The following is a 15,055-nucleotide window of genomic DNA, read 5'->3' on the forward strand; positions in this document are numbered from 1 at the left end:
CATCAATATCAGATTGATGGGGGTTCGACTCCTGGCACCCCCAACGATCAGCCGACTGTCGTCCCGGCCTTTTTGGTGTTTATCAGGCACAGCACTGTACACATTTGTAGTGGCTGTGCCTGGGATTGCAGCTCACATTAATGGGACCGGAACTGCAATCCCAAGGCACAGCTGCTACGGATGTGTACGGTGCTGTGCCTGTAAACTGTGAAAATGCAGCAGCGACGATCGCAGCTGCCCCATCGATCAGCTGATCAGCAGGGGTGTCAGGAGTCAGACTCCCATCGATCTGATTTTGATGACCTATCCAAAGGTCATCAAAATAAAATGCCCGGAAAACCCCTTTAAGCAATTACTGCCAGGTTCCCTCAAAGACGACAGCTGATAACTAAAGGTCCTATCAGTGCAATGTTCAACCTTATTTTATAACAAAAACTGATGACCTCTTTAAAGGGGTTGTCCAATTTCAGCAAAGTTATGTTATATTTTGAATAATTGAAAGTTATACAATGTTCCAATATACTTTCTGGATTAATTCCTCACTGATTTCAAGATCTCTGCTTGTTGTTATTCATTAGGAACATGCATTGTTTACTTCTAGTGGATACAATTCTGTTCATGGTCATGTGATGGACACAGGTGCACGGCTCATTACAATTAGGTGTATCAGAGCTGTGTCTTGGAACGAGCCGTGCACCTGTGCGTCCATCACATGACCATGGACAGAATTGTATCCACTGAAAGCAACCAAAGAATTCTACAACTGAACAACAGGAAGCAGAGATCTTGAAAACCATGGGGAATATAGAAAGTACTTTAGAAAATTTTATAACTTTTAAGTATAGAAAAAATAACATTTATTTGTTGAAACCGGACAACCCCTCTAATAATGTAATTTTAATTTTTTAAGATTTTCATACAAACAAGTTCCATAAACTGTTTTCTTTCTACTACTAATTAGTCATGTGTTAATAAATTCACCTAAATATTGAGTATTTTTCCATAAACCAAACCACAGAGATTTGAAAACCCCTATGTAAATTAATTATTCCATGTATTTTCCCATCCATGAATCACATTCAAGGCGTTGTCCACTACCGGACAACTGATGTATGATCAGTGTATGATCTGTGGGGGTCCGACACCCGGACCTCACACTGTTTAGCCACTCCGGCTGCCTCCGGGCACCGGACGTGCATGCCGAAAGCAGATAGCTCCGGTCATGGTATAGCAGCCGAGCTGCAGTACTGTATTCAAGTGAATAGGAGCAGAGCTGCAGTTCGGCAGCTCGGCCGCTATGAATTGTACGGAGCCAACTGCTTTCGACTCCTTACATTGCATAATGTGGCATAACATCCAATGCCCATAGGCCACCAGAGCAGCTGATCGGTTAGGATGTCGGACCCGCATTGATGACCTATCTGGTGGATAGGATCAGTTGTCCGGTAGTGGACAACCCCTTTAAGGGATATTTATATACTATATCTAATTATTGCTTCATTTCTAAGAAAACTCAATGCTGTTTCTAAATGAGAAAACATGGTTATTTAAAGCACAACTTGAAAGACATATTAAATAAAAAAGACCCAGACAAAAACCGAAAAGAACAAGGCTTCCTGGGCCAATTCCATCCGGTACGATTCAAACTGATGCCAGGCTGAATGGCATAGAAAAACAAAGTCTGCAGCTGTGTTTTATCTCATGCTTCAATCTATGGCAGAAATAAGTGCATTAATAAGTATGCAGTGTTTGAATCTCCGAGCTCCACATTGTGACTGCGGTAATTTCTTTGCTGAAGATAATTCTATCAGGTTTAAAAAAAAAAAAAAAAAAGTTGATACATTATTATGTGGCGACATCCTATTCTCAAACATAGTGTGACTTAAATGAGGTCATTCACTGCACTGTAACTTTTCTGTAATTTAGATAATGAATTCACTAGGACTCTTTTCAGGGATTCGGGTAACATCAAACAGCATATCCAATTGTCTTAAATTTAAAGGGATATTAACAACAAAATGATGTAAAAAAATGTTCCTCTCACACAATATACATCATGGTGATGGCGTGGGCTCAACAGTTAAAGGTAACCTATCACCAGAATTTCACCTATTGATCTCTCCTCACCACTCGCTGGCCGCTGGTATCAAAAGTTCATTGTGATTACCCCCTGCTTCTAAACTCCTCCTCTGGCCCGTAAATAACGGTCTGCAAACATTCTGCCCCTTTTATGATAATAATCAGTCAGTCTCGATCGTTCCTCTTCTTATACCCACCCACTGGCCCGTCCTGAATGCCAAAGTCTCGTCTGAGACAGCGCTCATGTGCCAGTCATGTATGGTCCGGAACTCTTCCCTGCTTCAGCCAGGCCCCAAATCTAGTTACTGCGCATGCTGGGGGGAGGCAAAGACCTGTCACTCAAAAGTAAGGAGGAGGGATGAACTCGGAAAGGCTTGAGGAATGACGATATGACTCTTATCCAACGAAGATATTAATCTTTTATGCTCATTAGCATACAATGTGGGAAGACTAGGAAACGGAAGACTAAGGTACCTTGAAAGATAATTATAGGTTACATAAAAATTATTTTGCACACACTTCCACCAGGTATTGCAGGTTTAATAGGTGAAATGCTAGTGACAAGTTCCCTTTAAGTTGTCTTCTGTTAGACCTTTGTGGCCCATTATTGGGTCAAATCTTTGGCCCACCTGGTACCTCAGTGGGCAGGTCTGATTTTTTTTAATAGTCTAATGGCCATAATGTAATCATCACTATGAAAATATGATATCTAGTAGTAGGTTAACATGACCTACAGTAGATGTCACCACCCATTCAAGTGTCTTCTTCAGGATCATAGTGTTGGGTACAGTTACAATGTAACCATTTCAGTTTAAAATAAGTATCTAATATTATTATGCCATTTAATGAAAAATGGGCACTGGCAGAATGGTCTGAACAACATCTCAAGGACAGTACACAATCTATTTTTTTAACTAATGTAGATAAAGATCTCTGTAAGGACGTTGTGATAAGCAAAGTGCTACAAAGCAAAGTCTTAATGAATTGCATTCTTTTCCATCTTTTTAATAGTCGCAGTACTTCTCCTGAAACAGAAATTGCCCACATTTCAGGAAAATCCCCTACAGCCATCCTACAAAATCGCACTGATTAAACGGAAGCCATCAATAAATTATATTTCAGATGGTTGTGTTAAGATGCCAAGTTTGGAAATGTTACACATTAATTTTGAGGCTCACAAGTTATATTTCATAGCAGTGAATTGTGGATGAATATAACATGACTTGAGACTAATTAGTCTTAATTGGGATAAGCATATTTATGTAATTTTTCAATTAAAAATAATAATAATTATTATTATTAATATTATTAAGATATATACCCATTTTTATTGTAAGAGGAAGACTTCACTTCAGAAACTGTTCTATGGTTTTCTTAAATGCAATCCATAATCTGTGGGGGCACCCAGAAGCAAGTGTTCAATATCCCTGCAGTGCCACTGCAGGGGAAATAGAGCATTACACATTTTCCATTGAAATTAATGAGCTGTCCAAGTAATGCACAGACATGCTGGGTCCTCCAGAGTGTCAACAGGCTCTTTCTAGCCACCCTGTCTAATAGATAAGGATCCTGATACCCCACTATTTAGATTTTCCTAATAGGGTATTTGACAATGAGTTATCTGAATCATACAATCCCTTTACTATTCCTCTTTGACACATATAAGAGTAACATGTATTTTTGTATAAGCAATAAGGAATTTCACAATGAATGTGCTGTATACCGTTTTAGGATTCAGGTCAATTATATTACAAAAGCTCCTATGCTCCCCCTAGTGGTGGCTGCAGTCAGACAGAAATTTATTATTTAAAGAGGTTTTGTGGTTCTTTGTTGTTTTTATCTAGCCCACTTATTTAAAAACAACACAAGAGCTTTTGAAATACATGTAATACAACATATGACCTCCTTCCAACATCCTCCGACCTGAACTGTATATTAGCCCCTTTCTCTATTCTCTCTGTACCTTACACAGAAAGGGTGTCCCTTCAGCTGTCGTGTCACACACTGTCATATTTTTATAACATGTATTGGGAAAGCCCTCATATCCTTCATAAATATGAGGGCTAGATAAAAAAAAAATACATTAAAAGCCCCAAAATCCCCTCCAACTTTATGACTGCAGGAGATTTAAAGATCTGTATTAGAGTGCCGGCAGCTGATACATTAAGGCCGGGTTTCCAGGTAACGTAAACGGTGTGCGTAGATACGCACGGCAAAACCGCACATAATACGCATCGTGTGCATTGACCCTAAGAAATAATCCAGCACAGAATTTTGGATCAATTTAGATTTGAAAAAAAAAAAATTGTATTCAAAAGGTAGACCTCCCCTTTAATTTTAAGAAAACGCCAATACCTGTTACTAGTGACAGAAAATCATGTGAAAGTTGATGAGTATTAGTGGTTTGGTATATTAGCGTTTAGTAATGGGTCGAAGTGACTTCTACTCTTTCAGCAGTTGGGGACCACTACCCTTTAATTCAGCTAATAGACACAACACAACCATTAACCAAAGAGTGAAGAGCTCCAGATGAACGCGTGGTTATTGAATGGAATGAGTACTAAAAGTTCCTTCACCCATTACAAAGTAACACCACCGCAGCCGCTCGTAGCCAGGCATTCAGTCCACTGTACAAAGCCTATATCTAAAAACCCTGGCAAGGCTTGTTGGCATCCCTCTAGGCTCCTAGTACCCAGTGTGCATGCCCTATCAGCCCCACTAGCTATGCCAATATCTTTTTTACTATACAATTTTTTATTTTTTTTGCTATTGCAACAAGTACAACAAAAAGAGTTGTTGCCAGGGAAAATAACCTATTGTATGTTTAGTAATTTCATGAACATCAAGCACACATATTTCTGGAGGCTGAAGTTATCATGGCTATAAATGTACCAGAATACATGAATATGACAATAATTGTCTTGATTCAAGAACATACTGTATACTATACTGAAGCCTTTGGCTGTTTTGGTAGATTGCGCATTCCACTTTTATTCCTTGCAATACAAGGCTGCCATGAGACCCGAGGCAACGCGGCATTGAGTATGATATAAAAAGATTTCCAACTTACACTGTTCAGAGGATGTTAAGACGAATACTGATAAATGTAGCTAAACCAACACCTCAGTAATGATCCAGTGGTTAATATGCTGCCTGTTTAACATTTGTATCCAATGCATTTTAACATAATATGGTAAGAAAATAAAAAATTTGTTACAGGAAAGTGTCCCGTGGTTAAACGAAAGAAAGGATGTATGTTATCATTGCGATGTATGTATTCTTCAGCAGGTGGCAAGACAACATTTTGCTACTGACAGTGACAGAATGTGGAGCCTATTAGTGCCAACAGCCTCCACTTCCCGGCATTCTTAAAATATCATCTTGGAAGCTGTCCCAGATATTACAACTTTGCAATGGAAAAGAACAAGTAACGTGAGAACAAAATTATATATCATTATGTACAAAGCCAAATCAACCCAGGGTGAACATTGGACGTACTGGAAGTGCGTAGACCCTAATCGGGTTCAATTATGAAGGCAGATGGCAATAAGACCTACAGACCTTACATCTATAGGCTAAAGGAAGGAAAATGATCTTATAATTAATCAAAGAATTTTCTTATATTATATATTTATGAAGTACAAGGCTGAACAGGGATGAGTAGATGTCTCACTGAGACCTATGGTTGGCGTAATTCTCTGTTCTCTGATCCCCACCTATGCTGGACTAGGGTCCATTCTTTCCCATATCTTTTCCATGTCAGTTATTGATAGCTTTTTCAGGGGCTCCCCTATTCTTCCATGTCTCAGATCCTCCCATACTGGCCATTCTCCTCCGTAGCCCTACCATTCCTGTCTAGTCCTGCCTGCATTTTGCCTTCAAGAAGAGCTTAATGTCAGTCCATAGTGAAAAACAAAGATCCATTTATCCTCTCAAAGAGGTTCTACAGCAGGTGGGATATTTACAATACATTACACTGACCCTCACACAAACCCCATATGTTCTAGAACCCTATGGCAGACACTAAGAGCTCCCCTCCTCTAAATAAATATTTATAGTCTCCATTTGTAGTACATTCTCCCATATCTAATAATTGTCAATGGACTTATACTATTGGTACATATATATATATATATATATATTATAGTGAGATTTTTTTTTTTTTACAGGTGCATTAAATATTAGTGGTGCAATGACAGAACATGCCAATTCATTGATAACGATCCACCCTCCTCCAAAAGATGTTCATTACCTGGTACTCGCTCCCTATGCCAACCGCTACTTGTTTCTGTCGCTCCTTCATCCTGCCTTCCCATTCTTTTTCTAACAAGCCACTCGGAGACACCCCTTCATTTAACAATTGACATGAGGCTCCTCCCTTCCTACCTAAAAGACGTTCTGCAGAGGCTGGGGCAAAGTCCCGCATACAAGATATTAATAACATTTCTATACATTTAATTATTCAAGCAGACAAAATAAGAGGGTGAGTCAAAAATTATCCGCACTCCGGCTGTAGAATTTATTTTAATCAACTTTCATAAAAGAGAAATAGATTACGTTTCAACATAATCTCCAAGCTTTTCAATACACCTTGTTCATCAGTCGACAAGCTTTCATATTCCCACATTAAAAAATGTTTTAGGCTAAACTGTGAGCCACGAATGCACATCTGTCTTCACCTTTTCATCAGACGTGAATCTTCGTCCTCGTAGGGTTTCTATCAGGGGACCAAACAGGTGATAGTCTGATGGACTATCTCATAAAATCAGTTCACATGCACACTCAATGTTGTCATCAGTCGTGGACGGGCGTCCGTCTACTTCTTCATGGCTGACACTTGTGCGACCTTCCTTGAACTTCTCTATCCATTCATACACACTTATTCACGACAAAACACTTATTCCATACTGTGCACAAGTTCTTCATTAAATATCGGCACCAGAAACACCCTCGGACCACAGAAAACGAATCACTGCACGCTGCTCTTCTTTCGTGCAAATCACAAGTGGGGCAGCCATTATTTCTCGCACCGCAGTCAAAAATAAAAGGACGCAACACGTTCAAACCTGCACAGCAGTGACTGGGGAGACAGCAACATCGTACGTAAAGCGCTGATAAGACAGTGTGGCCAACAGAAGTTTTAATATAACCGGAGTGCGGATAATTAATTGACTCTCCCCAAAAAAAAATCTTGATCATATAAAAGTCTAGTCCATGACCAATTTCAAAGTATCGTAATAAAGACACATTGTAGGGCCCGTATGAAGCCAAAACCCTAATACTTCAATACGGCTCTACTAGACCAAACTTAGATAATCATGGAAACCTATGGTTTTCTAAGGTCAGTTCAGTAGAGCCGTGCAGGGACCGTGCATATAACGGACCCTAAAATGAGTCCGCCCTTCTGAAATGGGCCTAAAAGGAGAATTCTGCCATTTTTACAGTCAAGATATAAAATCCAGAAAACCTACTGATGATTCTCCCATAACTGGCTCCATAATAACACCATAGCTCAATGCACCTGCCCTACTATAAATCCTATACTGATTTCAAAGCTACCGATCTTTCCGCCTATAGAAAAACTGTTTTGAATTCCTAAAAACTTGTATATTTTCCTTTATGAGAGCTCATGTGCAGGTGTCTCGTAACTCAAAGGCAAATTAGGCTTTTCTTTTCCTTGCCTAAAGGCAAATGAAAAGTCATGCTCAGAATTTTACTTTAAAACACAATATTGATTCCAACTTGTTACACTTTGTATAGCGCTTGTTCCTTTCAACCTAGAGGGGTTGACAGATTTAATGAATTATGTAGAGGAGAGAAAAACAGAATTCTCTACGTTTACACATTGCACAAATGCCTCACTGAAGCCGGCGTCAGGACGATGTTATTTGACAGATTCTTCACTATTCAAATTTGGCCACCGCTACATAAAAACTTATTTTCCAAATATATTTCAAACTGCATAAGCCTCTAATCTTGATTATTAAAGGAGATTAAAGGGAAAAGCATCAGAAATTCTAGGACTGTAGTTCTTTGAATTTCTAAATTGTATGTGGCAAGAGTTAAATTAAGTTTTCCACTGTTTTCAGAATATTCTCTGGGTCTCAGACTCTAAAGATTTCCTATGTTACATAATGTGTGGCTGCCGGTAGTTCTTTGCTTGTGTTTCATAATCTGAGATGATAAAGCATAGTAGTAAGGGGACGTACACACCTGACTCCAAGCATCTCCCTGTGTATTTGTCATTTAGCAATCTCATATCTATCTATCTATCTATCTATCTATCTATCTATCTATCTATCTATCTATCTATCAATCTATCTATCTATCTATCTATCTATCTATCTATCTATCTATCTATCTATCTATCTATCTATCTCATATCTATCTATCTATCTATCTATCTATCTATCTATCTATCTATCTATCTATCTATCTATCTATCTATCTATCTATCTATCTATCTAATTAATATCTATCTATCTATCTATCTATCTATCTATCTATCTATCTATCTATCTATCTAATATCTATCTATCTCATATCTATCTATCTATCTATCTATCTATCTATCTATCTATCTATCTATCTATCTATCTATCTATCTATCTAATATCTATCTATCTATCTAATATCTATCTATCTATCTATCTATCTATCTATCTAATATCTATCTATCTCATATCTATCTATCTATCTATCTATCTATCTATCTATCTATCTATCTATCTATCTATCTATCTCATATCTATCTATCTCATATCTATCTATCTATCTATCTATCTATCTATCTATCTATCTATCTATCTATCTATCTATCTATCTATCTATCAATCTATCTATCTATCTATCATCTATCTATCTATCTATCTATCTATCTATCTATCTATCTATCTATCTATCTATCTATCTCATATCTATCTATCTATCTATCTATCTATCTATCTATCTATCTATCTATCTATCTATCTATCTATCTATCTATCTATCTATCTATCTCATATCTATCTATCTATCTATCTATCTATCTATCTATCTATCTATCTATCTATCTATCTATCTATCTATCTATCTATCTATCTATCTATCTATCTATCTATCTATCTATCTCATATCTATCTATCTCATATCAATCTATCTCATAGAGGACAATTCAGGAGATAAGCGGCACCAGAAGTTTCTGGCAGTCTCTTATCACCCTTTTCTATTAAAATAACATGTGTATTGGGCCCAGATGAATATGGATGTCAATAGTGAAGTCAGGTGTGACTGCTGTTGAATATTTATTTTTTTTACTTTAACCAACTTGATATGAATGTAAAATATCCTCAGAAAATGGCCTAGTGTTAAAATCAAGTTTTTAGGTTATACCTATTTTAAAAAAAATTCTCATGTTACTATTTATATGAATTACAAAATATTTTAAAATTGCAGTTTTCACAATGGTCGTGCGCTCCCACAATAGGCTGACACTTCTTGATGACTTTTCAGCTTGTGCTGTGTACTCTGGGGGCACTGGGAGTCTGCAGTAATCTCATTATCTTCAGTTTGTAATTCATCCGAATTAGAATGAAAGGTAACATCTTTATTATAAAGCTAATAACACAATAGGTGATGGGGACAGCTCGGCTTCTCCTCCCTCCTCCCTCTCACAGCACATCACAGAGCATGCCCACAACATTCTCCCATAAAGGTCAATGAGTAATTTTCGGTATTATTCATTGTAAAAAATGAAATAATTCATGAAATTCCTATCTACAAAATCCATAGAACGTCCCAATTGGTCACAAAAGAAACCAGTTGAGTATCAAATATCAAGTAGCGTCAGCAGTATCAATGGTTTAAAGCTGATTTTCAGGCAGAAAACGTCTGAGCAAAATGTAATGTCAAAGAAAAAGAGGTCAAGTTAATTCATCAACTCAAATCCTTGACACAGCTGAGATGTTTAATTAAATACGGCTATTGAAAGCATATTTTAATTGAACTGTAATGTATATCAGGAAAGTAAAGCTATTACAGTGTAAAATTGTTGAACCGCAGGTAATCATTTATTTAAATGGAATATGACTATAATTTTCAGGTAAGCATTTCTATATTTAAATATATTGGAAGATTTACGTACATCCCTCCACCTGCTACTTGAAATTCACTTATAATGTCAAAAATTGGATAATTTCTTCTTCTAGATTTCTTATAAGTAACATTTTCCCAGGAACACCTTGCTAAGTGCTCATAGCGTTTACAATATTTGACTTCAGAAAACCTGTCAATCAAAACAATTCTCCAAGACGATTAAAACTTAGACGCAGATGTAGCAGAACTGGATTAGTCATTTTTGGCTATATTTATATTGCAATGAAAAAATAAAGCAGCAATCCATGAGTCAAAATCTCCCATTGGTGTAAAAAATGTTACAGTTCTATGGAAAACAACTGATAACACATTGTGACATAATCATAACAGAGCCATGTTAGACAGAGTGCTGATGTCTATCTATCTATCTATCTATCTATCTATCTATCTATCTATCTATCTATCTATCTATCTATCTCATATCTATCTATCTATCTATCTATCTATCTATCTATCTATCTATCTATCTATCTATCTATCTATCTATCTATCTATCTATCTATCTATCTATCTATCTCATATCTATCTATCTCATATCTATCTATCTATCTATCTATGTATCTATCTATCTATCTATCTATCTATCTATCTATCTATCTATCTATCTATCTATCTATCTATCTATCTATCTATCTATCTATCTATCTATCTATCTATCTATCTATCTATCTATCTATCTAGCTCATATCTATCTATCTATCTATCTATCTATCTATCTATCTATCTATCTATCTATCTATCTATCTATCTATCTATCTATCTATCTATCTATCTATCTATCTATCTATCTCATATCTATCTATCTATCATCTATCTATCTATCTATCTATCTATCTATCTATCTATCTATCTATCTATCTATCTATCTATCTATCTATCTATCTATCTATCTATCTATCTATCTATCTATCTCATGTCTGTCTGTCTCTCTATCACTTTTGATCCAAAGAATCAGGCAGCACTCCAAGATAGAAGCAAAAAAAGTAGTGATGTTTTATTGGTCCATAAGTAATTGCAACGTTTCAGCTCAACACAAGAGCCTTTCTCAAGTCTTTCTCTGCTTGAGAAAGGCTCTTGTGTTGAGCTGAAACGTTAAAATTTACTTATGGACCAATAAAACACCACTACTTTTTTTGCTTATATCCTGGAGTAATGCCTGATTCTTTGGATCAACTAGTTTTGGGTCTTATGGTCGTGACCCAGGCGGGCTTGCACCCACATACTACTGGGGCTGTGCCATTGACATCTTTTTGGAAACTATCTATCTCTCTCTCTATCTCTCTCTCTATCCATCTCTCTATCCATCTCTCTATCCATCTCTCTATCCATCTCTCTATCCATCTCTCTATCCTTTGTAAATAAAACACAGCTCGATAGATAAAGTATAAGGCCCAAAGCCAGAGGCAGTGCATTCCTGAGAATTCTGTAGGTGCCACAGAAAGATATAAAATATCTTATGATAAGTGACAAACACTTGAGTGTTGATGTCTATCTTTTATTTCTATCTCCCTCCATCTCTCTCATCTCTCTCTCTCTCCCTCCATATCTCTCTCTCTCTCTCTCTCTCTCTCTCTCTCTCTCTCTCTCTCTCTCTCATATTTATCTACCTATCTAGCTCTGTTTTATTTATAAAGTGTAAGGCTCAAAGCCAAAGGCAGTCCATTCCTAAAAATTCTGTAGGTGCAGCATGAAAAGGAGTTGGGGAAAAAAACATGGTACAGTATATGGTGAAGGTCAGTCTTGAAATTAAATTAGCTTAATGTAAAGTACAGCCCAATATTGCACAGTATGGGTTAATAATGGAACATAAATAGATATAATAGAACTAGATGGTAAAGAGGGAGAGAGAGAGGATAGATAGATAGATAGATAGATACATAGATAGATAGATAGATAGATAGATAGATAGATAGATAGATAGATAGATAGATCCGCCCAGGGTAAACCAGGCCCCCCAGAACATCTCACCCTGACCCGGCCTGAAGAAAATGTCACTCAGCGCGGCCTCACAAAAGCCGAAATCAAGAAGACAATAGACAAAGGCCAAGAGGAATATATCAGTGACTGGAGGAACGACATAAAGACATCCCAGAAACTGACAATATACCGGAGTCTACAGCGGGAATATAAACTGGCGCCATATCTGGAGAAACTGCCAAACCCCAGAGACAGACAGATCCTGAGCCGCTACAGACTGAGCGCCCACAACCTGCTCATCGAATCCGGGCGCCACAGACAGACCTACAAGCCCAGGGAGAGCCGACTGTGCCAACAGTGCGACCAGGAGGCCGTGGAGGATGAGACCCACTTCCTGCTACACTGCTCCAAATACTCAGCAGTGAGGGACACTCACTTCAGGAGACTCTCTGATCTCTTACCGGACTTCAGCTCCATGGAAGAGCAAGAGAAACTCTACATCCTGCTGGGTGAAGAGGAAACCACAGGGGGCACAGCGGCACAATATGTCACTGCATGCCATAAACTGAGAGAGACATGATATGCCATGGACTTGTATAACCCCGACCCTAGATATGTCCCTATCCCCCAATCCCTCAGTCCCTATCCCTCATTCCCTTACTTCTTACTTGCTTTGGCAATGCTAATATGTATTTGGTCCTGCCAATAAAGCTTCTTTGAATTGAATTGAATTGAATTGAATTGATATGAGATAGATAGATAGATAGATAGATAGATAGATAGATAGATAGATAGATAGATAGATAGATAGATAGATAGATAGATAGATAGATATGAGATAGATAGATAGATAGATAGATAGATAGATAGATAGATAGATAGATAGATAGATAGATAGATAGATAGATAGATAGATAGATAGATAGATAGATAGATAGATAGATAGATATGAGATAGATATGAGATAGATAGATAGATAGATAGATAGATAGATAGATAGATAGATAGATAGATAGATAGATAGATAGATAGATAGATAGATAGATATGTGATAGATAGATAGATAGATCACAAAAGCCGAAATCAAGAAGACAATAAACGAGAACCAAGAGGAATATACCAGTGACTGGAGGAATGACATAAAGACATCCCAGAAACTGACAATATACCGGAGTCTACAGCGGGAATATAAACTGGCGCCATATCTGGAGAAACTGCCAAACCCCAGAGACAGACAGATCCTGAGCCGCTACAGACTGAGCGCCCACAACCTGCTCATCGAATCCGGACGCCACAGACAGACCTACAAGCCCAGGGAGAGCCGACTGTGCCAACAGTGCGACCAGGAGGCCGTGGAGGATGAGACCCACTTCCTGCTACACTGCTCCAAATACTCAGCAGTGAGGGACACTCACTTCAGGAAACTCTCTGATCTCTTACCGGACTTCAGCTCCATGGAAGAGGAAGAGAAACTCTACATCCTGCTGGGTGAAGAGGAAACCACAGTGGGCACAGCGGCACAATATGTCACTGCATGCCATAGACTGAGAGAGACATGATATGCCATGGACTTGTATAACCCCGACCCTAGATGTGTCCCTATCCCCAAGCCCTCAGTCCCTATCCCTCATTCCCTTACTTCTTACTTGCTTTGGCAATGCTAATATGTATTTGGTCCTGCCAATAAAGCTTCTTTGAATTTGAATTTGAATTTGAATTTGATAGATAGATAGATAGATAGATAGATAGATAGATAGATAGATAGATAGATAGATAGATAGATAGATAGATATGAGAGGGATAGATAGATAGATAGATAGATAGATAGATAGATAGATAGATAGATAGATAGATAGATAGATAGATAGATAGATAGATAGATAGATAGATAGATAGATAGATAGATATGAGATAGATAGATAGATAGATAGATAGATAGATAGATAGATAGATAGATAGATAGATAGATAGATAGATAGATAGATAGATAGATATGAGAGGGATAGATAGATAGATAGATAGATAGATAGATAGATAGATAGATAGATAGATAGATAGATAGATATGTGATAGATAGATAGATAGATAGATAGATAGATAGATAGATAGATAGATAGATAGATAGATAGATAGATAGATAGATATGAGAGGGATAGATAGATAGATAGATAGATAGATAGATAGATAGATAGATAGATAGATAGATAGATAGATATGAGATAGATAGATAGATAGATAGATAGATAGATAGATAGATAGATAGATAGATAGATAGATAGATAGATAGATAGATAGATATGAGATAGATAGATAGATAGATAGATAGATAGATAGATAGATAGATAGATAGATAGATAGATAGATAGATAGATAGATAGATAGATAGATATGAGAGGGATAGATAGATAGATAGATAGATAGATAGATAGATAGATAGATAGATAGATAGATAGATAGATATGTGATAGATAGATAGATAGATAGATAGATAGATAGATAGATAGATAGATAGATAGATAGATAGATAGATAGATAGATAGATAGATAGATATGAGAGGGATAGATAGATAGATAGATAGATAGATAGATAGATAGATAGATAGATAGATAGATAGATAGATAGATAGATAGATAGATAGATAGATATGAGATAGATAGATAGATAGATAGATAGATAGATAGATAGATAGATAGATAGATAGATAGATAGATAGATAGATAGATAGATAGATAGATATGAGATAGATAGATAGATAGATAGATAGATAGATAGATAGATAGATAGATAGATAGATAGATAGATAGATAGATAGATAGATAGATAGATAGATAGATAGATAGATATGAGATAGATATGAGATAGATAGATAGATAGATAGATAGATAGATAGATAGATAGATAGATAGATAGATAGATAGATAGATA

General features: G+C 36.9%; 1 protein-coding gene across 5 annotated transcripts in view; it reads right to left on the reverse strand.

Moving 5' to 3' along the window:
* Positions 1 to 15,055, reverse strand: part of LRP1B (LDL receptor related protein 1B) — a 1,078,540-nt gene that overhangs the window by 587,166 nt on the left and 476,319 nt on the right. The gene's annotated exons all lie outside the window — the stretch shown is intronic.

This window comes from Rhinoderma darwinii, chromosome 6 (genome assembly GCF_050947455.1).
Source record: "Rhinoderma darwinii isolate aRhiDar2 chromosome 6, aRhiDar2.hap1, whole genome shotgun sequence".
In the NCBI taxonomy this organism is placed as follows: domain Eukaryota; kingdom Metazoa; phylum Chordata; class Amphibia; order Anura; family Rhinodermatidae; genus Rhinoderma; species Rhinoderma darwinii.